Source organism: Heliangelus exortis, chromosome 2 (genome assembly GCF_036169615.1).
Source record: "Heliangelus exortis chromosome 2, bHelExo1.hap1, whole genome shotgun sequence".
Lineage (NCBI taxonomy): Eukaryota > Metazoa > Chordata > Aves > Apodiformes > Trochilidae > Heliangelus > Heliangelus exortis.
Window position 1 is genome coordinate 36,585,843 of NC_092423.1, and position 26,637 is coordinate 36,612,479.

Genomic DNA, 26,637 nt, shown 5'->3' on the forward strand with positions numbered 1-26,637 from the left:
GCTTGGCTTTTTTTAATATCAAGGAAATTTTACTGTATTTTGGGGTTTTTTTTGGTTGTTTTGTTTTCAATCTACTACACTTAACTTGAAATGGCTCTTTCTACCTTAAACAGTCTGTTGTGGCAAGAAATTTGAACGCATTGCTGTAAAACACTATCATCAGCAGGCTGGAACCTACATTGGTCTCTCTCTTCCTAATCAAACATCCGGGAATCAAAAACATCTGTAGACTGGCATGGAGTTAAAAGTTCCTGTCTTTGGCTAAACCACATAGATGGGCTGATTATCCTGCCCTGAAAGCAATAAAAGTTCCCTCCTGGGAATCACGGGAATTATAAAAAATATCTTCAGAGTTTAGATACAATACATTCATCATGTAATTATTACTAAAATTACTTCCTGTTTCACATTTCTAGGTATATTTCTGATTGATGGTCTTTCTTCCTCTGTTGCCCTGAAGCATGATCTAATAGTCAAACAGTGCCAGTTTTAGGCTCATTTTCCCAGTACTTGGGTTCAAATAATAATTCTGCTTCAGCCAGTATGGATGATGGACTATTTCTCATTTGTCCTTTTCGTCTTATACTTCAGGCCCCAAAGAAAAGCTCAGATACTCAGTGCATTACCAGGCATCATTATAAATTATACATTTGTCACAGAGTAACCTCGGACACACATCGCTTTGTGTTCAAATGGTTGTAAAAATGTATGCAATGATGTTTCCCATGCAAGTAAAAGGAACTCTCTGACATCAGGTATTCCTCTACAAGAGTTCATGTTTTGTCAGGAATTTTAATGAAGAAAAGGTCAATCCCAAGCAAGGGGAAGGTTTACGAGATTTCCTAAAAACTTAAAGACAGCCAATCTTTTTGATTAAGCTGATCTCCAGTGAGTGAAATCTGCCTTGAACATTTGTGTGTAAAAAAAACCCGCTAAAATGTCTGGTTCTTCCTCAACAGTTTGGACAACACACCCCTGGCTCTCCCAAGGCTCCAGCCTGGGCCCAGCAAACACAGCCCGGCCCAGTTTATTTTCACACCATCGCTTTCTTTCTTCTTTCACCAAAAAGTTTCCCAACCAGCCTGAACCGGGCCAGTCACCTTCTGGGAAGAAAGTACTGGATTCACATTAAATTTCCGCATTTTAGGCTGCTTCCCCATTCACCCCCGCCTTGCGTGACCGCTAAATACACTCCTAACTATTCTTCGCGTGGGCTTTATGAAAACACAGCGCCCCGGACTTCCTCAAGAGAGTAAAAATTTAGGCCCAAGAACAAAAGGGAAAAGTGATCTTCAAAAATCCCAGCGCCCTTTCGCTGCTTCCCGCCGGAGCTCCCGAGGAGCAGGCGGCAGCCGAGCGGCGCAACAGACCCAGACGGGGGAAGCACCCATCTTCGCCTTCTCCCATCCGCGGGCCGTGACTCCCCAGCTCCCCGGGCACCATCAACCCCGCGGCTCCGGTTAGAGACAGACGCGGCGCCGCTGGATGCGCAGGCGACCGCGACCTCTCGGCAGTACCGGCGCCTGCGCGGAAGGAGTAGGGGGTGGGGAGGTGGTGGTGGTGGTGGTGGTGAGGGGCGGTGCCATCGCGCTTCCCCTCGTGGGGAGAGGGAGACCTTCCCCTTCCCTTCCCCGGGCCTCCCCCTGCCCCGCGTCCCTCGCAGGGCGCCGGGCCGGTGCGGGGTCTGTGTGCCGCGCAGGGAGGGAAGAAGGGAGGGAGGGAGGCGGGGAGGGAGAGAGAAAGAGAGGCAGAGGCTGAGCCAGATCTTCATGCCACTGCAGGCAGCAGCAGCAGCAGGTAAAACCAGCCCCAGAGCATATACTCCCCCTAACCCGCTTGCCCCCCATCCCCGCCGGCCGCCCTGCAGTTAAAGTGCGCCGGCCCCCGCTGTGGCCTTTCCCCGGCGACAGTGGTGGCGGCGGTGCCTGGTCGCGCCGCCCCGGCAGGCAGCAGCGGGGCCGGTAGGGGCGGTGAGGCCTGCGCGCACCGGGCCGCCGCCGCCGCTCCTCGGCCTCCCTCCTGACACTCCTTCCCGCGGGGCTGCCCGGCGGACCGGGTGTCGGCTCGGTGCTCGGCCCGCCGTGTGCTGAGGGCAGGTGCTCCCCAGCAGGGTTCTCTGGAGCCAGAGTCCCGTTTCTGGGAGGTGAAAGCAAGGAGGGAGGAGAAGGAGGAGGCAGATTTGTCACAAGGTTCCCCCCTCTGATTTTTTTTTTTTTTTTTTTTTTTTTTTTTTTTTTTTTTTTTTTTTTTTTTTTAATTGTTGTTGATTCTGGTGGCTGAAGAGGGAAGTTAAGGTCTTCGTGATTTTTAAACTCTTTTATTTTTTTAAAACAGGCCTTGAAGAAGAGTGTTTAGAAGCAGTTTGGTTTCCCTCCACTTTCCTGCCCCAGAGCCTCTCTTTCTCCCAGCTCTCCCCTGTCTGGCTCAGTCTGCCCTGGCTGGCCAGTTTATTGTCATCAGTGGTAGATGTTTAACTGTCAGACTTGTTTTTCCTCTGGAATGCAGTAGTTCAGGTGCTGCACAAGTCTGTGTTTCAGTGCAGGGGCTGCTGTTAGCACATTTCAGCTATTTGAGAGTTTTATCCTCCTAGCTGGCCGTACCATACCCATCAGTAATTTAGTTTAGCTACTTACCCGTGGTATTACGCATCCTGGTCTGCTTTTAAGAAAAAAAAGCCATCGGTTTGGCATAACAGTGCTTTGCTGGTATATACACGTGAAAGTGGTAGACACATGAAACAGTGAATTTCCAAAGTGTGCTGAGATGGGATTCAGGAGACAAGAATGCTCTTCTGCCCCTCAGCTCTACAGCGTCCATGCACTGCTTTACTCTCAGTAGTTCTGCTTACCTTCCCTTTACAAAGTACTCTGAAACTTGGTTAAAAAACACCACATAAGGGAAATATTTATTTCCAGACCAATAACTTAATTATTTAACTTCAATTTAACTTCATTGAAGTTATTTGTCAGTTCTGTTAATTGCCACACACCAAGTCAGCTATTTACTGATAATACTCCTCTGTGAAAGTTAAAGCTTTCAAAATATATTCTAAATAAATATGGGCTGACTGTTGCTATTGAAAATGTTTTTAAGAATTTGAGGGTCATTGAACATTAGGTTAAATTAAACCTAGATCCCACATCTGATTCATCTTTCACTGTTACATTTGCAGCTTCTGGGCTGAAATGCCATAAGACCTAAAAGTGGGCAATAAGAAAAATACATTGTTATTGGATGATAATGATTTCTGGTTTTGAAACCAATCCTTTGTTTTGTAAATGTTATAATTGTCCAAGTTAAGACAATTATGAATTATCATCTGTCAGACTTCTTTTTTTATTAACACACGTAGCCCATGTACAGCCTAAATGCTTTTATTCTGTAAGTCATATGAATATGTGTAATAGTAGTGATTACTGGAGTTGTTACAGTTAAAGTTGTGTTGTAATACATTCAGACTACCAGGTAAACAGAATTGGACACAGCCTACTTGAAAGAAATTGTTGAGTTTTTAAACTTTATGTTTTCTTACTTGAAATTGGTAACTGCTGCTGAGCCAGCAACAGGAGCTTACTGTTGTATGAATTGTGAACCTACTTCATGAACTTCAGTTCATAACAAAGCAAGAGCAATTAGTATTTTTATGTGTAAGTGTTTAACGAGAAGATGGTGCAGTTTTTTTCCTTCTCGATTTTATGGTGGCTTCAAAATATAGATCCTGAGGTATGGTAATCTCCTATGAAAACTGAGGGTTTCCAAAGATTATAATGGCATCCTTTTACTAGATGAAGGCAAGAGTCTGTTCTCCAGCCTTGTGAATGGGAATGTACTGTTAGCTTTGTTTACCATTTAATTAAATTTATGAGAGTCTTGTATGTTTCATTTCATTTCACCTCAGAAATCTGAGGGAAGGCACAAACTTGATTTTTTTAACAAGTAGTTTTTCAGTTTCTTCTGTGATGTTACCAAAGCTCGCATGTCACACAGAAATAATTTGGAGCTTTTCTTAAAATACTGTGCCACCTGCACAAGTGGCACTTACTTTTGAGAAATCTAAGTGAAAACATTCCTCTCACATTTTTCTTTCTTTGTGTTACAGTGTTGCCTTTATTCAAACGTTGTTCTTCTCTCTTTTGTTTGCGTTTGAATAGCACTTGTATCTTTTGGACTTTGATACCTAGTATTAATGTGGAAGAAAAACTTGATTTGGTGAAAATGTTATACATTCTCAGCCAGCCTATGATTTACACTAATGAAGAGATACCTTTGCTGTCTCCAGGTTATTGTTGCCATTATAATAACTTCATTTTTCACTGGGGAAGGGCTATGCAAAAAAACCTATTTTACACTTTGACCTGAAGGAATTCTGTTGACAAAGTCTTAAAAAGTTTACTTTGTTCTCCATCCTTCGGAGCTTTATCTTAAACAGTTAGGTATGCTGCTGTAATTGGCAGCAGCTGTTGCTGAGAATTGTGGAGGATAGGTAGTTTCTAAAGTAATCAGATGCTGGTCCGTTTGAGGCTTTATTGATTAGCACCTGTAAGACCATTTTGGATCAAGAGCCAGTGATGTCTGCAGAGTGCAAGTGTGGTGTGCTACCTAAACTGTTTCACTTAAACTCTGCACAAGTCTGTAGTAAATAAGCTATAGGTTTTCTGTGGTTTTCTCTTCTAGCCCAGTAACATGCCCAAAGCAATTCTGCAGTTCTGTCGGTAGCTTATAAAGCCCAGATCTTTGTCTGAGTTGTGCTCTCAGAGGAAGAGGGCTGTTAGATGGGATAGAAGGAGTTGCTTCCTTGTGTATCCTTGTTACATTAGTGAGGCTTAAATTCTCCATATTTGACGTCCAAAACAAGGGGTGTAGATGTTAGCATTCACAGTTTATAAGAAGGTTGATGAACATGAAAATTCATGTTCTTTTTATTGATGTTGAAGAGAAAAAAGTATGATTACTCTGAATCCATTGGGAATCTCTGTGTGGCAGTCTTTGAGAAGAAAAGGTTGACCATACCTATACTGAGACTTCAGGTCGTGTTAAAAATAATAAGCAAAATCATGTGTCACGATGTTGAACAGATTCTAGCAGAGGGGAGACGGTATCATGGTATCCTGTATTCTAGTAAACAAAAACCCCAATGTTGTCCTTCTGTACCATTTAAGTTAAAGGGCTTTCTGTTCTCTTAATGGGCTGGCAAATCATTATTTTAAGTTTATTAAAGAACATCATTACCACACTACTAATTAATCTAGTTGTGTGTATGTGAAAAGTTCATGTGCTTGCTTAACTTGCATTTAGTGCTGCATCATGTTCTGGTGCATTAGGATTTGTATCAAGTCTATCTAAATAGCTGAACGTTTCACCTTAAATCTGAAACTGCGTCACTTTTTGTTTCACTGTTTTTTGGTTTTTTTCTGAACTTCTAGTTGGCTAAGCTTTTTTATTTTTTATTTTTTTTAATGTAACAAGACACTGAGAATCTTACCATTTACTTCTCTGGATGACTTGTTTCAGTGATTCATCTTTTCCACTATTTAAAAATAAGGCATGCAATTATTGTTTGAATACATTTGAATGCATCTGTCTTTCACTGGTTCTTGTTATATTGTCTGAATTCTGTATAATATCAGACTGCCTTAAAACTTGATTTGTCCCTGTGACACTGCTTTCACTCCTCTGCATGGTGGCATGCCATGACCTTTAAAGACAGATACAGATTTTAAAATACACAGTTTTAAAAGACCACCAACAGATCACACATTTGCTGGGCTGACTACTCTGGGACTCTTGGATAAGTGTAACAAGAATACTGATTTAAAATGTTTGTCTCTTGATGTTCTTTAACATCTGATATGAAACATCTGTGTAGCAAATGTGTTGGTTAGAAAATCGATATAACAGGATACAGTTATGCCATTTTGAATCTTTCCAACTATAGAATGAAATATTTATTGACTATTTTTGATCTTTGTGATTTTTAACATTGGTGCCACCTCTGTCTTGTCATGAGCCTCTGCTGTTGTTGAGCTGGTGTTTGTTACCAGCACTCCTGGCTGTGTCATACATGAATGTTTTATGTTTCTCAGTTTCTACATTCCATAGCTCTGTATAAATGGTGATCTAGCCTACCCTTTTCCACATTGTTGCTCCTGCTTTTTTTGTTTTCGTTTTTTGTTTCTTTGTTTCCATACACTTGCTTCTTTTTTCAAAACTATTCCAGGTTTTGAACAACTAGGATGAGCTGTAGCCTGAATTCTTAGCTGTATATTTGCTTGACCATAGATAAAAGCCCTCTTAGGGAAGTTTCTGTTTTCATGTTTTTCTGTCTTAGGTTTTTCATCCCAATTAATTTTGTTCTTAAGTATTTTCATTTTGAGAAATTTTGAAACCTCGGGAATCTGAGCATGAATGTGTATCATATGTTTACATAGATGTATCTCTATGTTTACATAGGTGTAATCTCTATCTGGCTATATGGTCTGGTCATGATCTGTAACTCTTGGACTAGTCCCAGTTTCTGCTCCAGTGATTTACTCATTGTAGCCATAGTAATGGGATATATGATGATTTCTCTGTGTTGGTTGTGGTGAGTACAGTTAGAAAAGTGTAGCTAATAATTATTTAAATAAGTTTTTACTATTGGCTCTTTATCTTGAGATACTAGATTTCATTACTGAAGACTTAAGCTTGACAGTTTTCTTTCAGCACATTGCAACTTGGGCTTACAAAAGAATCCCTCCTGCTCTCTAGTTTGAGTGGATGAGCCATAACACACCTCTACTGGCATCACCTCCTGAGTGAGCTGTCTTATATAAGCATTACACTTATGTGTAGTAACCTTTGGTTCTGAACTATCAGGCAGTGAATGTCTGAATGACATTTCTTGAAACCTGGATTGTGCCTTGTTGATAATAAGTGGTATTTTAATCCCTGGTTTTTACACAAATGGAATTAGGGCGTGTTGGGAAGAGGTATAGATGTGTCATTCTTGTGCATTGAGCTGTGTATTGAGAATAAACTTGAATTTCAAGAAGCTATGCAATTTGTTAGAGGTTCTAAAGAATCTTTCTATAACTAGAAGTACATTTTTGGCATTTAGTCTTCACTCTGATGTTAGCTTAAGAATTGTACCAGGCATCATGCGCATTGCCATCCAGGCTGTTGTTTTGTCACTTACAGTGGCCAACAGCAGGTGTTTTAAAGGAAGTTACCAAAAAAAAAAAATAATTTCCAGTTGAGAAATAATTGCCACACCATGGAACTCCTCAAATTCCTGTCAGTTTGTAAGGGTTTACTCTTTGATCCTGAGTGTTCTGCCCCCTAGTATTTTCCCCCTAGTATTTTACCTTCCCACTGCCATGCTCAACACTCTTTTACTAAATTGTTAAGAGTAGTTTAAAGCTCAGTAGTTACTGGAGCAGAACTGATGTTTATTTCTTATCTTCTGTGCTTAAGATGTGTCAATAACAAATTTGATTTGTCAGCATTCTGCCCATTTACTTATGTTTTTAAGACCATTAATCTCATATGGTGTTGATGAATATGTTTGTGTTCTGGATCCTGAAATTTTCCATTAACACTGATGCATGTGAGCAGTGGCTCCTGCATCCTGTATGGTGTGAATTTTCATTCTCTTTCCTCCAACCTTTTTTTCCTCCTGTCAGGGCTCTCAGCAAGGCAACACCTGTATCTCTGTGAAAATTTTGCCTCTGTTTTACTCATGTGTTGGAGAGCTCAAAACTGCTGATGTAGTTGCTGATCTTTCCAAAAAGATTCTTTTTCAAAATGAAGATTTTCTTAAATCATGATGTGTTTTTTTGTCATCTCTGCTTCTGAAGGTTTGTCAGTGTTCTTAGTGACCTTTCAGATGGGAGTTTGACCTGTTTTTAAAGGCAGAGACTTTTAAGCCTATAATGGTGCGTTTCATGTTTATTTCTTAATCATTCTTGTAATAGCATGCTTGCTGCACTGTAAAGCAGAGCAAGAGGATCCAGTGTCAAGGTGGTATTTTTATTTCTTGTATCATCTTGACTAAACTTTATCTGAAATCTTCATGATTTAAAACTTAGTAGTTTCCCAGAGCCTTTTAGCAATAAGTCTAAATAGGATTAATAATTTTCCATGAGAGGGAAGTGACTTACTCAAGGCCAAACAACACCACAGAGGGGAATCTGCTGTTAAAACACAGATTTTTTTTTTAAATATCCCATCACATGTAATACAGGACCACACTGTAAAATATTTGATAAATCACACAATTTAAATGAGGTTGTTAAATGGGAAAAATGAAAGGTGACATAAAATGTGTTAAATAGACTATGTGAAAAAACTTTGAGGAATGAAAGAGTTGTAAGGAAAATAGTAACACTTATAGAACAAATGCAGGTAAGCATTTTGTACATTATTTTAATGTAAATCTGCTAGGTTATTTGATAAGTGTGCTGGGAAGGATAAGGGGGTTATTGATTTTTTTTTTTAGTGGAAAGAGTGATTCTCTGCTGATAGTCATGCTTGTTTTGCATGTCCTGCTTCCTGTAGAACTTATCTGCACTTTCAGAACTGTGGCTTGAACACCTGCAGTGTGTACAGCTTGTTATTTCTATTGGAACCACATACTTAAATATGTGGGAGCCTTGCTTGTCTTTCAGTTATTCATGACTCAGTAGTGTAGTGTTTCCTCTGTTAGGCCTGACTCATTTTTAATTTACCTCATTTACACATATGCCTAATGCTAATTAACAGACACAGTTTGGGGAAAGTTTATAATTTCAAGAATGCAACAGGTCAATTTTTTTATATGCATGTGTGTGTGGTTTTTTGTAGACTGATAACTAAACCTCCTAGTGATGACACCATTTAAAGTTTGTTTTACCCCATAATGTTTCTGTAAAAATTGAAAATATTATTTTCTTTTGAAGTAAGCAGATATACACAGTTGTAAAGTTAATTTTCATGGTTGGATGAGAGAGTAGTGGGTGAGCACAAGCAGAGGAAAGTGAAGCAAGCAGGAAGTTTCTGACTTCCTGTAATCAGAGGAAACTTGTGTCCCTGTCAGTAGAAAGGTTTCTTCTGAGTTCATCAGTGATACATTTTTGTTTTGCACATCAATACTTTGAAAACAAAACAAAAGTGCCAAATCCAGCACCACCAAAAAACAACTAGCTTTTTTAGATTGAAAGAGTGTGTTAGAGTTAGGACTTCTAGAATATATTTTTTTCAAATGTGCTTTTCCAGGAAGACAGCAAGTTAGAAGAACTGAGAAAGTATTATGAATGAAGACTTCAGCATTTTCTTTGAGAATTTACTTCTTGGTTTTCTGGGGAAGGAAGTATGTCAGCATAAAATGTCCTTTGAAATTTTATGTTGGTACTTCATGTATTACTTTAAATAAGTTCATCTGGGGCAATTCAACATTGAAATTGAATATTTGCTCCCATATAGCATTTCTAAAAACCCAGCCTTTTTCCCTACTCTGGCCATGTCTTAGACAGTATTCATAGTTTATACTTGATCACTTTTTCACAAGCTTCCGTTTTCTAGTCAAGGTGGATTTTACCTAGTAGGGGACTACTTAGTTTTTTGGATTTGTGCAATGTATGTGCATCATTCTGACTTTTATTAACTATACTCTCTGTGTGTCCAGAGTGGAAGATTGCTTGATTTGGGTGCAAGATTACAGTTGAGGCTTGTCTGCAAGTCAGGGAATTGGAAAGAGGTTCAAGGGATAGAATGAAATAAGTATAGAGCAGGATGTACTTCCCCATTTCTAGCTAATTACCAACTATTTATGGTTCCTTTCATACTACAAATCTTTCAGAACTGGATGTGGACCCAAGCAGTTTGTTGGTTGCTTCCCTTTCCCACCTTTCATCGCTGAAGTACGTTCTTAGGGTGAAGTGAGAGGGATTCTGTACCTGAGAAATATAAACATGTATCGGACAGATACAAGATAATACTAATTTTTCATACCCAATGATGATGTCAAACATATACCTGGTGACGTCATGCTGCCTTTACCCAGAAACCCAGAATCCATTTATCCCAAACTTCAGTCCATATGAGTCTCCCTGTAGGTGAGGAGGAGCAAAGGACAGTAGCAGCTGCTATAGGTGGACATAGCTTCTCTGACATTTGGCATGACTGGTGTGGCTTGTGGTACACATTCATAGTGAACAAGTGGCACTGTCAGCTCTTGCAAATCCCACTGAGATGCTGCGTTGCTTTAATAGCACTTCTGTGCACTCTGCAGCCTCAGTGATTGGAGAAAGTCCTAACTTGGTTTTAGTATATTTTAATTTTTTTTTCCCTGTCTTTAGGGGTTTAAGATATACTGGCAAAGTTCTTGTATGTTAGAAGAAAAATTCGTAGCTTCACCTATAAGTCAGTGTTCAGAACTGACATATGCTGGGAATTAAGGGATGCTGTTGCTGTTTCATAGCTGTTGGGTGAGACTAGATTTTTACATTAATTTACAGTAATAGTGTATGATCACTCATGGTTATAATTTCCACTGTGAATAATTTTATCTGAGAAGAGGGCAAATATGGGCTGAGTGAGCATCATTTTATTCCTTGTAACAGCTTACCCAGATTGGGATATTAGTATGTTGATAGACTCATGCTATAATTTTTGTAGGTTGACTGGAGTGCTTAATTTTCTAGAGCTGCCATTATTTATCATTTAGTCCACAAGCATGTTAAACACCTTCTAATACAGACAGTCAATCTTTTGCCAGTGTCTGAAGATAGCTTCCAGTAAGACTTGGGGTAATCTTTCACCTTCTGTTATGCTCAGGAGCTTGAGACTCACACCATCCCCTTCTAGAAGTAATTAATCAATCCAGCTCAAACCATACGAGCTTGAGAAGGAAGAATGGCATAATAGGAAGTGGGCGACCAGGGCTTAAGCCAGTGGGTTTAAGAGAAAAATCTTCAAAATAATGCTTATTAAGAGGCATTGAGCAGCCTTTTTTTTTTCATTGTCTTTTTTTTCCTTATATTTTTTAAACACTGAATTTTTCTTTTAGATCCCTCTTACCTGTTCCTCTGCAGTCTCACTCTATCCTAATGCTTGCAGCACTGGACTTTCCTGATCATTAAAGAACTTGGCATACTTCTAAGATTCTAAATTCCAGAAAAATGTAATAAAACCAAACCCAGCAAAACTGATTGTGTGTCTTGAACCCTTGCTGGCCACTATTCTTTTTCAGTTTGTTTATTACAGTGTATGTCTCAGTGTTTTGTTTCCCTGATTTTTGCACATGCCAAGCTCCTCTGTGTCTGTATTTTCAAGCTTTAAGTAGGTCCAGCTGCAACAGAAATAATTGTGAGGTAGTATTGTGGTTTAGCCACAGTAGGCAGCTAAGTACCACGTAACTGTTCATTAGAAAAATATGGGCAAGGAAAAATAAGCTACCAATAAAGATTCAGTTTTAGATATTGATGCAGATTGTATTGGCTGTGTTTGTGGGAGAAATGGAAGACACAAATTTTACAAGGATTTTTATTAAGATTGTCTTTGAGTAATGTAAAATGTTATGCAATGATAAAGGTGCAAATAAACAGAAGAGTATAAAATTGCTGATAAGAGACCTAATTGTTAAAGATGATTGTCTTTACAGTTATTGAGAACTTTGGTAACCAGTGAGATGAGCACTTTAGGAGTTGCGCAGTCCATGGGTTGATTAGGATGTGAGATGGATTACATGGATAAGTAAAGAAAAAGAGAAATTCAGATGCATAGACAGGTTGATTCTTACGAGTACAGTATTAAAATCACCACCAATAAAATTTCAGATGAGATCAGAATATATTGGGAGATAAAGAGGAACTGATGAAGATCACCTTCTCATTGTTCACCTGTAGCGTTAAAAATGCTGACAAAAATGTACTTGATACAGAGAGAGGAAAAAGTGGTCAAGGATTTATTTGGCTGAAGGAGCTGGGATTGTTTAACCTTAAAGGAGGTTGTAAAGGAGTGGGGATCAGTCTGTTCAATGAAGTTTCAAGTGATAAGGTAAGGTATTGGCTTCAGGTTGTGCCAGGGGAGGTTTAGATTGGATGATAGGAAGAATTTCTTCACTGAAAGGGTTATCAGGTACTGGAACGGGGTGCACAGGGCAGTGGTGGAGTCACTATCCCTGGGTGTATTTAAGTGTCACATATAGACAAAGTACTTGGGATAGGGTTTAATTAAGGACTTAGCAGAGTTAGGTTAACAGTTTGACTCAAAGATCTTGAACATCTTTTCCAGCTCAAACCACACAATTCTCTGTGGTTCTATGATTTTTCTCAAATATTTACTTGCTTTAGAAAGAAAGAAACCTGTTAGAAGTACATTAAATTAAGCTGACAGTCTTCCTGATGTGCTTGGTATACCAACTATACTTTAGCCCCTAAAAAAAAAAAAAAAAAAAAAAAAAAAAAAAAAAAAAAAAAGAGAGAGAGAGACAGAAGTTGCCAGTGAGTCTGTAGATTACTAGTATTTTATTTTAGCTAATGTCTCTTACTCGCTCTGACCAGACAACCTGGAAAATTATGAGTCAAGTTAACTTCAGCATAAGTGAAGGTTGGGTAGCAGTTTCATTTTTTCAATGTGAGAAAATTTATCTTTCAAAGTCTTGAGTTAACAGTTTGCAATGATTTTGTCATGGAAAAGTATCCTAAACTGACAACAATGAATTAACAGCCATTTCACTTGAGACTAATTCCTGTCTACAGCTAGAATTTTGCTTGGTGAAACCTTGTGGCCGTGCCAATTGTATTCTCGTTCATTTTGCTTAGTTTTGAAGGAACTGAAACAAGTGTCAGTTCCAGAATTCTGCTGTGGCAGCTAGTAATGGGTTTATCATCATCCATTGCAATGTCTGTTTATAGTACCTGCTGGATACTGTGGCTTTTCATGTAGTCCCTTCTGATACACCAACCTCTCCCCTGCAACTTTCAGATGCATTTCAATATTTTTACTTCCATTTGACATTTGCCTTTTCTGACTCTGAAGTTATGTTTACTGTCAGTTCCTCTCAGAGTCTGTGCCACCATTATTGCAAATTGTCTTGAAGACACAGGTGAAAGATGACAGACAGTGAAATGAAAATGAAAGCAATGAAAATGAAATTAGAAAGCGGGCTTTCTAATCGTGTGTACATCTAAACAAATGAAAAAAAAAATTAACTGATACCTGTCATCCTCCACAGGTGTAAAAGAGAGGGAGAAACTCTCTTCCACCCAGACATTTGCTTCGATATCTTCCAGTCAGAGTTCTAGGGTTGCCATCCAGCCTTAGAATTTCTTCAAGCCAGAGCTTTAAGTTCAATGCTCTGCTGTAAGCTCTGTCATCTCTGACAATTTGTCATGGATGATCTGACTGCATCAGACCTTGCTGGGAATTCCTGAATCCATGGGCATAAATAAGTTCATGAAGGACTGGTTACCTTATTTGTGGTATGATTAAAGAAAAAAACAAACCAAAAAGCCCCAGTCTCCCTGCGTCCTCAGCCTACGTAGTCTCTTGAGGAGAATTGTTTATCACTACTGTAATAGGAAAGATCTTACAAGTCTATCATAGTTGGTATGTTATAGTTGAATAGTTGAATCGTAGTTGAAGAGTTGTTCTTTGTTAGTAACCCAGCTGCACCTTGATGAAATGGCAGAGATCTGTCTGCTGTAGCTCTAGAGGAAATGGCTGAGGTGAGATTAAAGCTGTTGTTTTGTTTGTCTCTGCCTGATTAAACTTTAATTTGGTGAAATGGTTAAAAATGGTGAGGGGCAGCTGTAACTGTGAGTATCTCTGCTCTTGTACACATTGTCAAATCCACCAAGTGCCATTTTGTAGGGAATGTAAAAGGAAATGCCTTGCACCAAAATTAAAAAACAAAGGCCAGCACTGTGCTGGATGTGAATGGCTACATCTGAAAATAGCCCTAGTTTGTTTTGACTGGGTGTGATGGAAGTCGATGCAGTGTAGAACAGTCACCTTCATTTTTTTTGGCTGGATGTTCTGCTGATGTTCTACTGATGTTGTTCTGCTCAAAGATTAATTCTGTGTTTGCTTTGCTTTTTTTTTACATGTCAAAGCAACACACTTTTTAATATTCTGTAAGGCTTGTATAAGGTCAATTGATAATGTATTACAGAGTATGAGGACCTGGTCTCATTCATTAACTGAAATGCTTGTATGTGGTGTTGTGTCTTTGGCCATTCTGCTGTGGTGTATCGTGATGGCTATGCTTACATCAGCCAGTCTTCCTTAGTTGTGAAAGTTCATGAAGTGCATTTTCAAGTACCTGCTATCTTAATTCTCTAATGAATTAAAAAAGAAATAATGAGTTTAGGTTTGGTTTGGTTTTTCGTTGTTGCTGTTGTTTAATTTACCTCTCTTTCATGAAACCATAATAGATATTGAGATATTTTCAGTAGTCAGTGTAAACAAAAGGTGCAGTGTGTGTGTGTGTATATATATATATATATATAAGCATTTAAGAATTGAATACATGAACCTTATATATATGCATGGTATTATAGGCAAATTATCTCTTTGCTTTCAATGACTCTTTGATCCTAAGAAGGTACCTGGAACAGTCTGGCCAGAAAGCAGCTGCAGTTCCTAGAACAACATTAGAATGTGCATACATGGGGAAAAAAGCCAAGAAAAACTGTTCTGTCATGGATTATCACTTGTTCTCCCACTGTTGGCACTTTCTTAGTCCAGTACAGTTTTCCTAGAGTCTTACTGGTGAACCATATATAATAGAGTTGTTTTGTTAGGTGTTCCCACCCTGAGTGACTGATTTGTGAATAAAGACAATGTTATGGCAGTGTTCTGTATTACAACATAGTGAAATGGTTCAGAGAATCAGAGAGAGAACAACAAAGGTTTAAAATATGCAGAAGTAAAAGTAAATTAGACTCTCATTTATAGAGAACTCCTCTGAACTCTGTATCTTGGTTTTAGTTCTCTGGATGCCTCACTTCATCAGGTATACTGTTGGTGAGTTGAGAATTTTTATTTGTGTCATCTCTCGTCCAGCATGTGGTTTAAAGGAGAGTGAATGAATAACTAGGGCTTTGAATGGTGACACACTGATAATTAAACACACAGTTATCTTGGTAATCCTTGAATGATGTGATCTTAATTATCTTGTCATGTGACTGGAAGGTTGAAATTCAGCAGATTCCTTTTTACATTTAAGATTATGTGAAATTTATATTCATAAAGCATCTCGCTTTTAATTCTGAAAGCAATCCCTCATAATAAGCAATGTTAAAGATCTTGAGGATAGGTTTTCTTAAGGATACATGTATTTTGCATTAGTAAAAGTACAGAAGATCGGAAAGTACAGAGCATAAAATGGGCATTATTCCTGCTGTTTATAGTTGACCTTGCTTCATATTTAGATTTTGGGCTTTAACTGATTTCATTTGTTAAGCTATATATATATATATATATATATTTTTTTTTTTTTATTGCTATTACTTTATGTATGCAAATTTAAGGTTAAAATGAAATGGATATTGGTAATGGTAAGCACTCTGGGTACATAGATTGTCTATGACATGTTCTGGCAAGCATGGGATTTCACTGTGAAGTATTGTGTGCGATGCTGTATATTACTGAAAATAGTTTTAACAGTAGTCTAGAGAATTACTTCAATGCAGTTTATTTTTTAAACCTAGTCTGTTTCCTCACAGCATATGTTCTTTGACTTTTTCTAGCATTTGAGAGGATTCTGTTGTCTTTGCTGTTCTGAAGGCATTTATCTCTGTTACAGAAATTAATTGATTGGTCAGGGGTCAGAGGAAATACCTGTTGGCTGCCCATTTGTTTTTGCTGCATGTCAAGCAATACACTTCTTATAACTATGAATTCTTATGTAAAATGGATAATAAAATGCTTGTATTGCTAAGTGAAGTAATTCATTACTTTCTGGATGCCTGCTGAGTAAGCACTTAGTTCATGTAGTCAAATGTTGAAGTTTGGGATCCTTAAGATTTGTTTCAGGAAGAAAAAGTGCTCTGTACTTTCAAGTCCCAAGTGACTCCACTGTTTACTTTAGTGATGAAATGACCTGCAGCTAAAAAAACCTGGACTTACCAGTATAGTTTTAATCAAGATAAGGTTATTGGAAGGGAGAGGTGGTAAGAAGAGGAGGTGCACCTGTGGGTTAAGTTAAACTATTGCTTATCTATTGTTTGTGGTAGTGGTAATGCCACCTGCACTATGCTAATATTAGTTTACTTGGTATGAGTTAAGATTTTATTTCACTTGAAGTTGTATTAAAAAGTAAACATTGAGGAATCTGATTCTTAATGAGTATCACTAGAAATCTTACAAATACTCTGTAAAATTACACTGGAAGATACAGTTAAAGAGATTTACTGCATGTAAGCTTTTTTTTTAACTAGAATTAAGTAAGAATGGACAGAATTATGTAGGACAGTAGAGGTGATGCTGAGAAACAGGAGTTCAGGAAGGATAACAAAGAGTAACTTCTGAACAGAAGACTTTAGTTACCTTTGTTTGAATTAAGAGCATGGAATAATGTATCTTATGGCTGTTAGGTACTTGTGGGTACCAGTCCAGTTTCCATGAGACCAATAAAATACAAATACTTTGGAGTTTAGTCAATTAAGAAATCTGAACAATTGTTCAGTTTTAGAAAAAAAAAAATGTTAAAAGCTATTTAAAAACCTTAACATACCTATTAATAAGAAGTTGGAATTGGTACTGGAATTTAGGTGACATCAGAAAAAATAAGGTTAGTCAGAAAAAACAGTCCTGTAGTTGTTTATGGGCCTGGGTCATGTACATTTGCCTTGCTAACACATTTTTAGTGTGATTAAAAATTTCCTAGCACTTACAACATAAAAAAATTTACTGTGGTGAAAAAAAAAAAGGATTCCTTAATGTTGGCTGAGGTGTTATGTTTGGCTTTGAAGAAACTGACTTGTTTTACAGTTTCAGTCAAAGATCAACACAATCCTTCCAGCCTTGAGTTTCTTTTCCAGGAGTCTGACAGAGCTGGCTGCATTTTTTTCTGTCAGGCTTTTGTTGTTTAAGATCAACTTTTTGACTCACTGACACTGTAATGAGGAGTAAACAAGCCCTGTTTCTTTGAGACAATTTGTAGTATGCTTCTAGTGGATTTTTAGTTTAACAGTATCGGTTTAACAGTTGTTAAATCATGTAGCTGTAGTAACTTCTTTATTAGTGGTAATAATTGTGTCAGGGAAACGGGTATTGCAGCCTCATATGGAGTGGTTTATCTTTGGTCCTGATGCTATCAGCTGCTGCCCTCCACTGCTACCTGTGTGCTTGCTGTATCCTCATTCCTCCTGCGTTCAGCCACTACTTTGGAGTCACTGGATTTCAGATGTCCTGCTTGGCCTGTGTGATAAATGTGTTATGTGGTTGAAGGTCTGCGTATGGTTCCGATCAGCTACACGAATGAATGTTCTGATACATCAGGCTTAAAATTACATATCTGAGAATAGGTACTCAGCAGGGTTTTAGAGAATAGGATGTTGCTGAGAAGCAAAGGTATAAATTACATGTAGTGTCAGTGATTAGAGAACATAACAGTGGTGCCCCTTAAAAGCCCTGTAAGAACCAGTATCTACAGGTACTAATCCTATCTAACAGGCATATGAGCACTTGAAGCCTTCTGGATCTTTGATGTTAAAAAGGCACAACATTGTGTCCTGCAGAACCTCTAATAAAAATAAGTTTTAAAAAATGTATTATTGAATTAAGTATTCCATTGATTTTCTTTTTCTGTGTTCTAACAAAAAAAAAATGTTATCTTCATTTACTTCTCAGTGATTGGTGTCTATTCACCATGCAATTTATTGTTCATTGATGACATTTTCAGCAGGCCTGAAAATTATGATAATTGGATAACAAGAGTTAAAGGAAAAGTTAGGTTGGCATAATTATTTGAGGAAACATGTCTCTTCCAAATTCCACACTAAAGCATTATTTCTGTAATTTTTTTAGTACTTCCACACATTCATTAATTAATGTTGAAATATGTCTTAAAGAAGTTAAATTATGTATTCAAAACAAAGAGCAGGTTTCCTGCTTGTTTACCTGGAAAATAATTAAGATTGGGTTATTCTGGATACCTTTCACTGGGGTACATTAATCTTTTTAGGATGAGGAAAAGATAAACCTTCTTCTATGTATCCTAAGATTACTATATTGGAGTTGGTCTTAGGTAAATCAGCAGTGCATGTTCCTTAATTTGAGGTTCCATGAGCAATTCCATGCAGACCTAAGTTTTCCATTCAGTGAACAAAAAGACTAAGAAGAAAAAATAATCTCAGATGATTTGGAAACGCTAAGTCAGCAAAACTCCTGCAGGATAGAATGATGGTGTCATTGCCAACACTTTTTTTGGCTAATTACCTCAGTTGCTAAAGCATCCCCATGGGTCATGGGTGACGAGGTTCAAAACTTATATTCTTTTTTGTCTGATTCCATTAATGTATTACTAAATTTGACTCAGACTTCTTAATGTAGCAATGAGAAAAGAGGTGATTGCAGTACGGTTATGTAAAGCATTAATTTGCCTTAGTGAGAGATATACTTCTAGTTAAAGGGATGTAAACAGTGAGTATGTGTAAAATATATCAACAGAGTCTTTCCTAAAATAAGAAAAAGTGAATTTTTTGACACCCAAACTTAATCAAAGGATGTAACCTAATGCAGACACAATGATCTTGTGAAGTCAGTAGTTAATGTTCTAGTAATATTAATACTAATCCTGTCTTCCTTCTGGTACTTCATAGCAGAGTATACTCTTATGTAACTTATTACCAATTGGATTCCAATTAATTATCATTATTTTGAAAATATTTTAAATCTTCACAGTTGTATTTTCTAATATACTTTGTGTTTAGATTTTCTTAATTAAAAAAAATATGGCAAGGGACTGAATTTTTCCTGTTAACTACCAGTTTAGGTAACCTGTCTTCTGAGAAATAATATTATACTTAAATGCTGCCATTTAAGTTTGTTATTTGAATCTTTCCTCTCCTTTTACTATGTTACAGTATGCTGGAAAAAACTACGGCATTTTCAACAATCCATTTTTTTTCATACAACACTGGTATTCATCAGTTCATCTGAGTAATTTACAGAAGATAGCATGTACTTCTGTCTTTTGCAGACAGGATGTTTTTCTATCATTTTGTATTTAAAGGTGAAGCCCTGCTATTTACCTCGTTAATGACATATGTGCTAAATATAATGTTTCTGAATTTAAGTTTAAAAAGTGCTCCCAGTATCACTCTAGTGGAGAAACCAACTTCTTTTGAAGAGGGTTGGCTATTTTATTGAAGAATATGGAAAAAGTGTATAGTCCATTGCTTTGTTCCATTCCTCTAATTTATGACACCAGTAATAATGGATGATGAATGAGATACCCAAAACATTAATAAATTATCTTAAGAGGTGTACTAAATCAAAGAGGAGGAGACTAAGAAAAAATCTCATATAATGCCTCCAAGAAAAGTAAGCTAATTCCAGAGTCATTTATTCAGCTATATGCAAAAACCCAGAGAAATCTGTTGAAATTGAACTGCTATAGTTAGTATGATGTTAATATAACTCAGCGTTCCAAATGTGCTGTTCTAGACATTTGGATCACCAGCTTCAGGTGGCAAGAAATGTAAAATGTACAGACTAAAATAATTCTTAAATATTTAAGCTAAAACATTAAGCATGTTTAAAATAAAACCCAGCAATTTTGTTCTTTGATGATGCTTACATCTTCGTCCCTAAATTCATCTATCCACTAACAGGCTTGAAATTTGTGGCATTTTTCTGCTGTAGTTTGCATTCACTAACTTGATGATTCTGTGTGAAATATTCACTCGTTCTAAGAGAAGCTGTGCAGGTTTTTTGATTTTATTTTTTTTATTTTTTTTATTTTTTTTTTTTTTTTTTTTAGCAGTGAAGTTTCCATGTTTTATCCATTTGCATGCCACAAGCAGTAGTAATCCCAGTGACACTGGGTCAGAAGGTGTCAGAATAAGCCTCTGGCTGCTGACATGGTATCCATGTGCCACTTTGCTGTAGACAGGGAGAAACAGAGCAGTGGGTCAGTTTTATGCAAATAAGCAAATGTAATTTTTATTGATGTTTCTTACTAATGCCAGTAAGTCCAGGGAAATTTAGTCACCATTATAAAATGGAGCAAGATTTAGGGCATATGGATGTTACTGAAGTTGGTAGAAATAAGTATCATGGAGGTGGTATTAAGGTTTTCTATTTCATAAACTGATAATTTTGAGGTTCTATTAATGTATTTTTTATCACATTTAGGTGACCTATGTGTGGGCCTCAGAACATTTTGTCATAAAAATAACCATGTGTCTTTTGTCTTCCCTCCATTTTCTTTTTTTGTGTTTTCTTTCTCTGTTTTTGCATTTTCTTTCTCTGTTTTTGCTGGGGTTTATACAGGCGTATAAAACTGATCCAGCTGATAATACTTTTTTTTTTTTTTTAGGTTATATAATGAGTTAATTTTTTTTTTTTATGGAGTTAACTAAGCATCATAAAGGCTATAAGGCTATGCTTTGTACATCAGTGATAATGATAAACCATTGATGATTTCTAATCAAATTGGATCACCTTTGGATACACATAGTTAAACTTGCCTACCTGGTTGAACTAAATTTATTATACATTTCTATGTTTATTTGTTCATGTAAAAGAGTGCAAAAGAACATCCTGTGGTGCAGCAGGGCCAGCATAGTCTTTGGTTTTCCAAATTTCATTGGTCTCAACTTCATTTCTGTGACTGAGTTAATCCAATTAAATTTGGATACTAAGCCACTTCTATTGAGATGGGTTTTATTCCCTGTTCCTTCTGCCCTGATCCCCTTAAGAGTTTCAGTGATCCAGACTGGCCACAGTGGTCTGAGTGGTGGAATGCTATCAATGTACACGTGATGTTTGTCTTTGTGCTTAAAATTTTCTAGCTATACCGGTTTATCATTTCCCAGAATGCATTTTATTGGTAATTTTTCTAGTCATAGAATTTAACTTTTAGCTGTGGAATGTATTGTAGTTGCAATTCTTTACATGAAAGTTGTTATCAGAGATGTCACTAGTTGATTTCTACTTTTTGTTTCCTCTCAGTTTTTAATAAGTATACTGAATATGATAAGTCATGCTACTTCTAATCACTGATCTTTATGATGAGCAGTTAACAGCCTTTTTAAAAATTGCAAGTTGTAAGCAGTTTTTAATCATTTTTGTTTTGTTCCTACCTTAATCCAAGTTGAAGCCTCTAGTGAGACTTGATACTGATTCTGACTCAAATGAATGTGCTATATTTACGAGTCTGAGTAAAACTTCTGTGGCTCAGTCAGCCCGAACTTATGCAGTTGTTAAATTCTACTTGTTCTTCTCCACAGCTGTCATGAACAGGTCTGTAGTTTTTAACACTGTCAAGTTCAAAGAGAAGTGGAGGATATCAGGCATTTTTACAAATAAGGAATTGTATCTCTTTTCTAAGTTTATTGAATCTTTGCACATAAAGTGTATACATAGCAACTCTTCTCAGTGTATTTGTCTTACCTTTTATTTGCTACTGTTTTCTTCTGAGCATTTATACTGGAGTTTCACATAAAACATTTAGGGTCTTTATTTGACCCTTACATTTATCTTAGAATCTGCCTTGGTCTCAAAAGTGTAAACCTTACAGTCAGTCCTCATGGTGGTTAAATCACAGCTCTCGTTTTTCAAAAGGAACTAGGATCTTTCTGTGCTGACATCTGTGGTGCTAAAACTGAGTTAGTAATAAGGGTGGGATGGATTTCCCCTTCCTGCAAACCTCAAGATCTGTTAAAGATCAAGAAGGTGTTTCTCAGTAAGTTAAAGATTCAAGAGAACATATTTGTATTATCTGTGTTTTCCTTAGTTCAAGGGAAATAACCATTAAGAAAGCACTGGTATCCTGTCATATAGTCAGTACTTTTCTCATTAAGTTTGATGTGAAATCAAGACCTTTTAAAAAAACCAGAAAATACCATTAAACAGTTTTTCAGAGGTTAAGGTGCTTGTTCACGATTGTGGTAACATGGCTTTAAGTTTCTTCTGTCCATGATACATTACAGGAACTTGAATGAGCATTACAAATCTGAGATGAGTGCTCTGATATCCCTGTGCAGTTTTTTGTTCTCAAAATCTCATCACTGATAAATTTCACTTGAAATCAATTGCAGAAGGCAGCCAAAAAGGGAATAGCAGCAGAACTTGGCATGTATGACCCTAACCTGGATAGAAGATAAATAGACTCATTCAGTTACAAAGATTCTGTGTTTTGCAGACATGAAAATATCTGTATAGGTAATGAAATATACAGAGAGAGAGATTTGACAGCTCTTGCTTTACCAAAATTAAGCCTTTATTCCACCAACAATTAAGACCTAAGTTGGGAGACCCATTTTATGGAATAAGACATGTTCTGATATTTTTTTGAGAGTGGAATATCCATTCTTTTATATGAATATCCTTAAAGAACGACCACTATTAATTGTGTCAGATAACGATTGCACACTGTATAAACTTACAAAATAGTCAGCCCTTCACATGCAAATTTGTGCAATCTGTAATTTCGTTTTTGATGCTTCAATAGATAGGACATCTGAAATAAATTTAATTGCAAGGAGTAATTTTACAGCCATGTGAAAACAAGTAACCAATTCAGTAATACATTTCGTGACGGCAACAGAAGGATGCTTTGACTGTAAACATGTTACTTGAGAAATAAGAATCTTAAATGTAGGGTTGTACTCTGTTGTGTCTATGTCATATAAAGGTTGTTAGAATCAGGAAGTGCACAACTAAGGTTCTCTGAGAAAGAGAAGATTATTTCAAGTAGCAAAATATAAATATGAAATAACAATTTTTTTGTCCGATCCACTGTATCTGCTTCATTAATTGTTTCATAATTTCTAATTAATAGATAATGCAGTGTTTAAATAGGATAGTTTTGGGCTTTTTTTTTTTTTTTTTTTTTTTTTTTTTTTAACACAGTGGAAAAGTGTCTTTAATTGGAAAATAAAAATTTGCTACCAAAATAAAGATCCCATAGTTTGGAGTACTTCCAGGTTAACATATTTTGGAAATGTGTGCAGCAAAAACTGCAAATCAATATAATGAAGGGTTGATGGTGAAAACTTATATAGGATTTATTTTCTTATAATTTAAGAGGTTGGTAAAATGTACACTTACTATTGATCATTAGAATACAAAACTATCTGTTTAAATCAATTAACATGCATATCTGATGACTGTATAAATATGAAAGTCAAATAACTGTAATCGTTAACCATGGCTTCAGGTCATATGAGTTGTCAGCTCAAAAAAACTAGAGGAGAAAGAGGCTGATTTGCATATATTTAATGTGGCATGCTGTACATGTGGGAATTTGAGATAAACCTTTGCTAATAATCTGCTTGTTTTTATCTAAAAATCGACTAGGAAACTTGGGTCATAATGGTCAAATGAGCCATGTGTTTTATTGATAGCAGTTGATTCAGTGGTTTGGGATTAAGCATTTTACTCAATACTTTAATATTTAAAAATTGATGTTTTACTAAGACAATCACAAGTGGCTTGTTAAAATATTATTCAAGATATACTGGAAGTTCTTACCAGGAACATACTCAAAATTACTGATTGTAGGACTGGATTACTTTGACAGTTTTTAGACGTACACAGTAGGCATAACAAGCCCTTCTTTACTTTTTATGATTTAAAAAAAATCAAACACAGTAAAAACTTCTGTGATTCAGTACAGTAGTTCATTGAAGTGTCTTTCTGTGTAAAGTGAACCAGACAGATAATTTTTAATATAATTAATCAATTGTAAAAAAAAAAAAAAAAAAAAAAAAAAAAAAAAAAGGAGGGAAGTCTGGAAGAGGAATGAGGCGTCTGGCCTGGAAAGGATTTACAGTTTGTGAGTAATAAGTCATTCCAGTATTAGTTTGTTAGTGTTTTTTGTTTTGTTTTTCATTGATACTGCAAAATTTTCCATGTAACTCATAACAGCTGAAAGAATTCTTGAAATGCGAGTCAGAATATGGTTGTTAATACCTTATATGGTCTGGAATTTGATTGAGCATTTCTAAGCAGCCTTTCTTTTTTCCAGCCTGCGTTTACTAATGAACATTAAGAAAAAAATAATGAATTCCCGTCCTGAATTTTGAAATTATATGGGAATCTAGACCTAAAATTTCATGAGTTCCCAAAGGGAAGAAGCATCAATATGTGGTTTCTTTTGATCTGATTTGTACCTGCAAACCAAGAAACTCTGATGCTGCAGCATCAAGAGGTGAAGAATTAGATCTTGTTGTTTGATGCTTTGTACTGTGATCCTTATTTATAATTTTCCTATCATGAACATCTGAAATTTGTTCTTGGGTATGTGATGCAGTCCAGTCCCTTGAATTAAAACCCCAGTTAACTTGAGTGCCACCAAGGGGGCATCCTTATTGTAGCATTCAACTTTGCAGTCTTGGGCAGAGTGTAGAACACAGACAGTCACAGTTCTGTGATGCAAACCTGAATAGCACTGCTTTTTACTTTATTCTTCCACTGACCAGTCGTTTGCATGATCTGTTGAGTTAAAGCCCCAGTACTGTGTTTGAGGGTTGAGGGGTAAGGGACCAGCTGGCAAAAGAGAGGCATGGATTAAAATTCAGTTTCTGTCCTTTATTTCTTCTGTCCCTTCTTATTTCTTTATTCCTTATAATCCAAAAACTTAAATTTGGATTCGTTTGCGGGGAAAAGGTGGCTGTATCCCAGGTCATCAGCTGCTTTGTGTCTTTTCTTTTAGGTGATTTACATGTCTGTTTGAGTATAGAATTATGACCCTTGTAACTTTCAATAGAAATAGTTGTTTCAGGAGGTCAGTTCTGTAACCACAGCTTAGAAGACCAAATTAAACATGAAAGTAATTAAAAACTAAGCGAATTTTAAAGAGAGAGGAGAAAAAAGTGTTTCAAGCCATCAGTGACTGTAATTACAGTTTTAGCTTTACTGTAACTCATTGGTGAAAAATCACTTTCCTACCAGAGGCTGCTAAGCTGCAGATGAATGAAGATGATCTGTGACTAAGTGGTGCTTCCTAGAGAAGGTCTGATTCCAGAACATCAGTATCGTTCCTGACCCATTTTATGTCCCAGTAATCCTCACAATCTTTTAATGTGTGAAGGTATATACTGCTTTTACAAGGATCCATTACTTTAAAAAAGAAGGATTTGGGATATGTATGATTTGTTTTGGGGATGGATGGGATTTGCAGATGTGGTGTGGGAATGATTTGTCATTCTCAAAACGAAATCTGGGTGCTCAAAGAGATACCTTAGCAAAACCATTCCAGCGTATTTGTCCCACTTCAGAAACATACATTGTGAGAAAAAAGTCTTTCCAGTTCCTCAAAATATAGAATTTTTTGTACTTTCATGTTTTGGGGCCTGAAGTGTCATTAGCTCAAAGGGGGGGGGGGGGGTATACTTTTTCATGATGACTATGCTTAGCCAGGAGGAATAGTACTTTTTAAAGCAAATTGAAATGAGTGTATGAGAGCGTGAAATTATCAGCAGCGCTGGTGCACATTTACATTACTTCTACATACTCTTTTGAATGACCACACAACAGAACAAGTACTTCATTTCCACTGTGTTGATTTTTCTTGACAAAACATGGCAGTCTGTCCAAAGGAGGGTGTTTAGCCAAGATAAATATAAAATTTATGATTAAGCAAAGTGTTTTCTTATTATAATCCCTAAAGAGAATTTGAGACTTGTTAAATATAATGTGCCCAGGTAGTTTTAAGAGTAAATTATTCTTCATGCTTTTAAATGCTGAAATTCAGCAAATCCATCAACCATTCGAGATCTTACCAGGAAAAAACAACAGTGCATGCTGATTTCCTTTGAACTGAGTAGAAAAAACCCATGCATATATACAATATATAAACTCATGTTTGTATTAATTCAGTTTCGTAGCCCTGTACAAAGATCAAGAATTCGTATGGGTGGCATGGTGTATAAAACTGTCTCTCACTCATCCCTGTAATGTGTGTTACAGAAGAAATCAATTAAACCTTTTTGGACAGAACACAGAAATTGATAACATGATTGCACTTCTGGCACATTTCTTTGACTGCTGTATTTATGGAATACCACTTTGAAGAAAACTGTGGTCACTGTCAATACTGTTTGTTAAAATAAATGGAGAATGAAAACCTATCCAGAGTATGGGTGGATTTTGACCTTTGTGGTGCCAGTGTTGGCTTTGGAGCACAGTGTTCTAATTAAATTGTGAATGTACTTAGATAGTGGAATTAAATGATCTCACTGTATTCTTTCAAGGACTATGAACTTCCAAAATCAAGGATAACATTAGATGTCAGCCAAGTATTTTGTCCTTCTCATGGTTTGTCTTTACATCTGAATTAGTGCCAGTTTGCACAGATTGTGTGTCAGCTTAAATACAAGAAACAGGACTCAGTCTGCTTGAACTCGTTCCACCAAAGACTTCTAAAAACTTTTGGTAGTCTGCAAACTGTAATGGTCGTTTCACATTAAGTTGCTTTGTAGAATTATAAAACAGCTTTTTTTG

General features: G+C 36.8%; 1 protein-coding gene across 4 annotated transcripts in view; it reads left to right on the plus strand.

The window, feature by feature from the left end:
* Window positions 1-1,568: 1,568 nt before the first annotated feature.
* Window positions 1,569-26,637, plus strand: part of TBC1D5 (TBC1 domain family member 5) — a 311,133-nt gene continuing 286,064 nt past the window's right edge. For all 4 annotated transcript variants that reach the window (XM_071735549.1, XM_071735553.1, XM_071735551.1 and 1 more), the window contains exon 1: window positions 1,569-1,797. The gene's annotated coding sequence lies outside the window, so the exon portion shown is untranslated. The remainder of the gene's footprint in view (window positions 1,798-26,637) is intronic.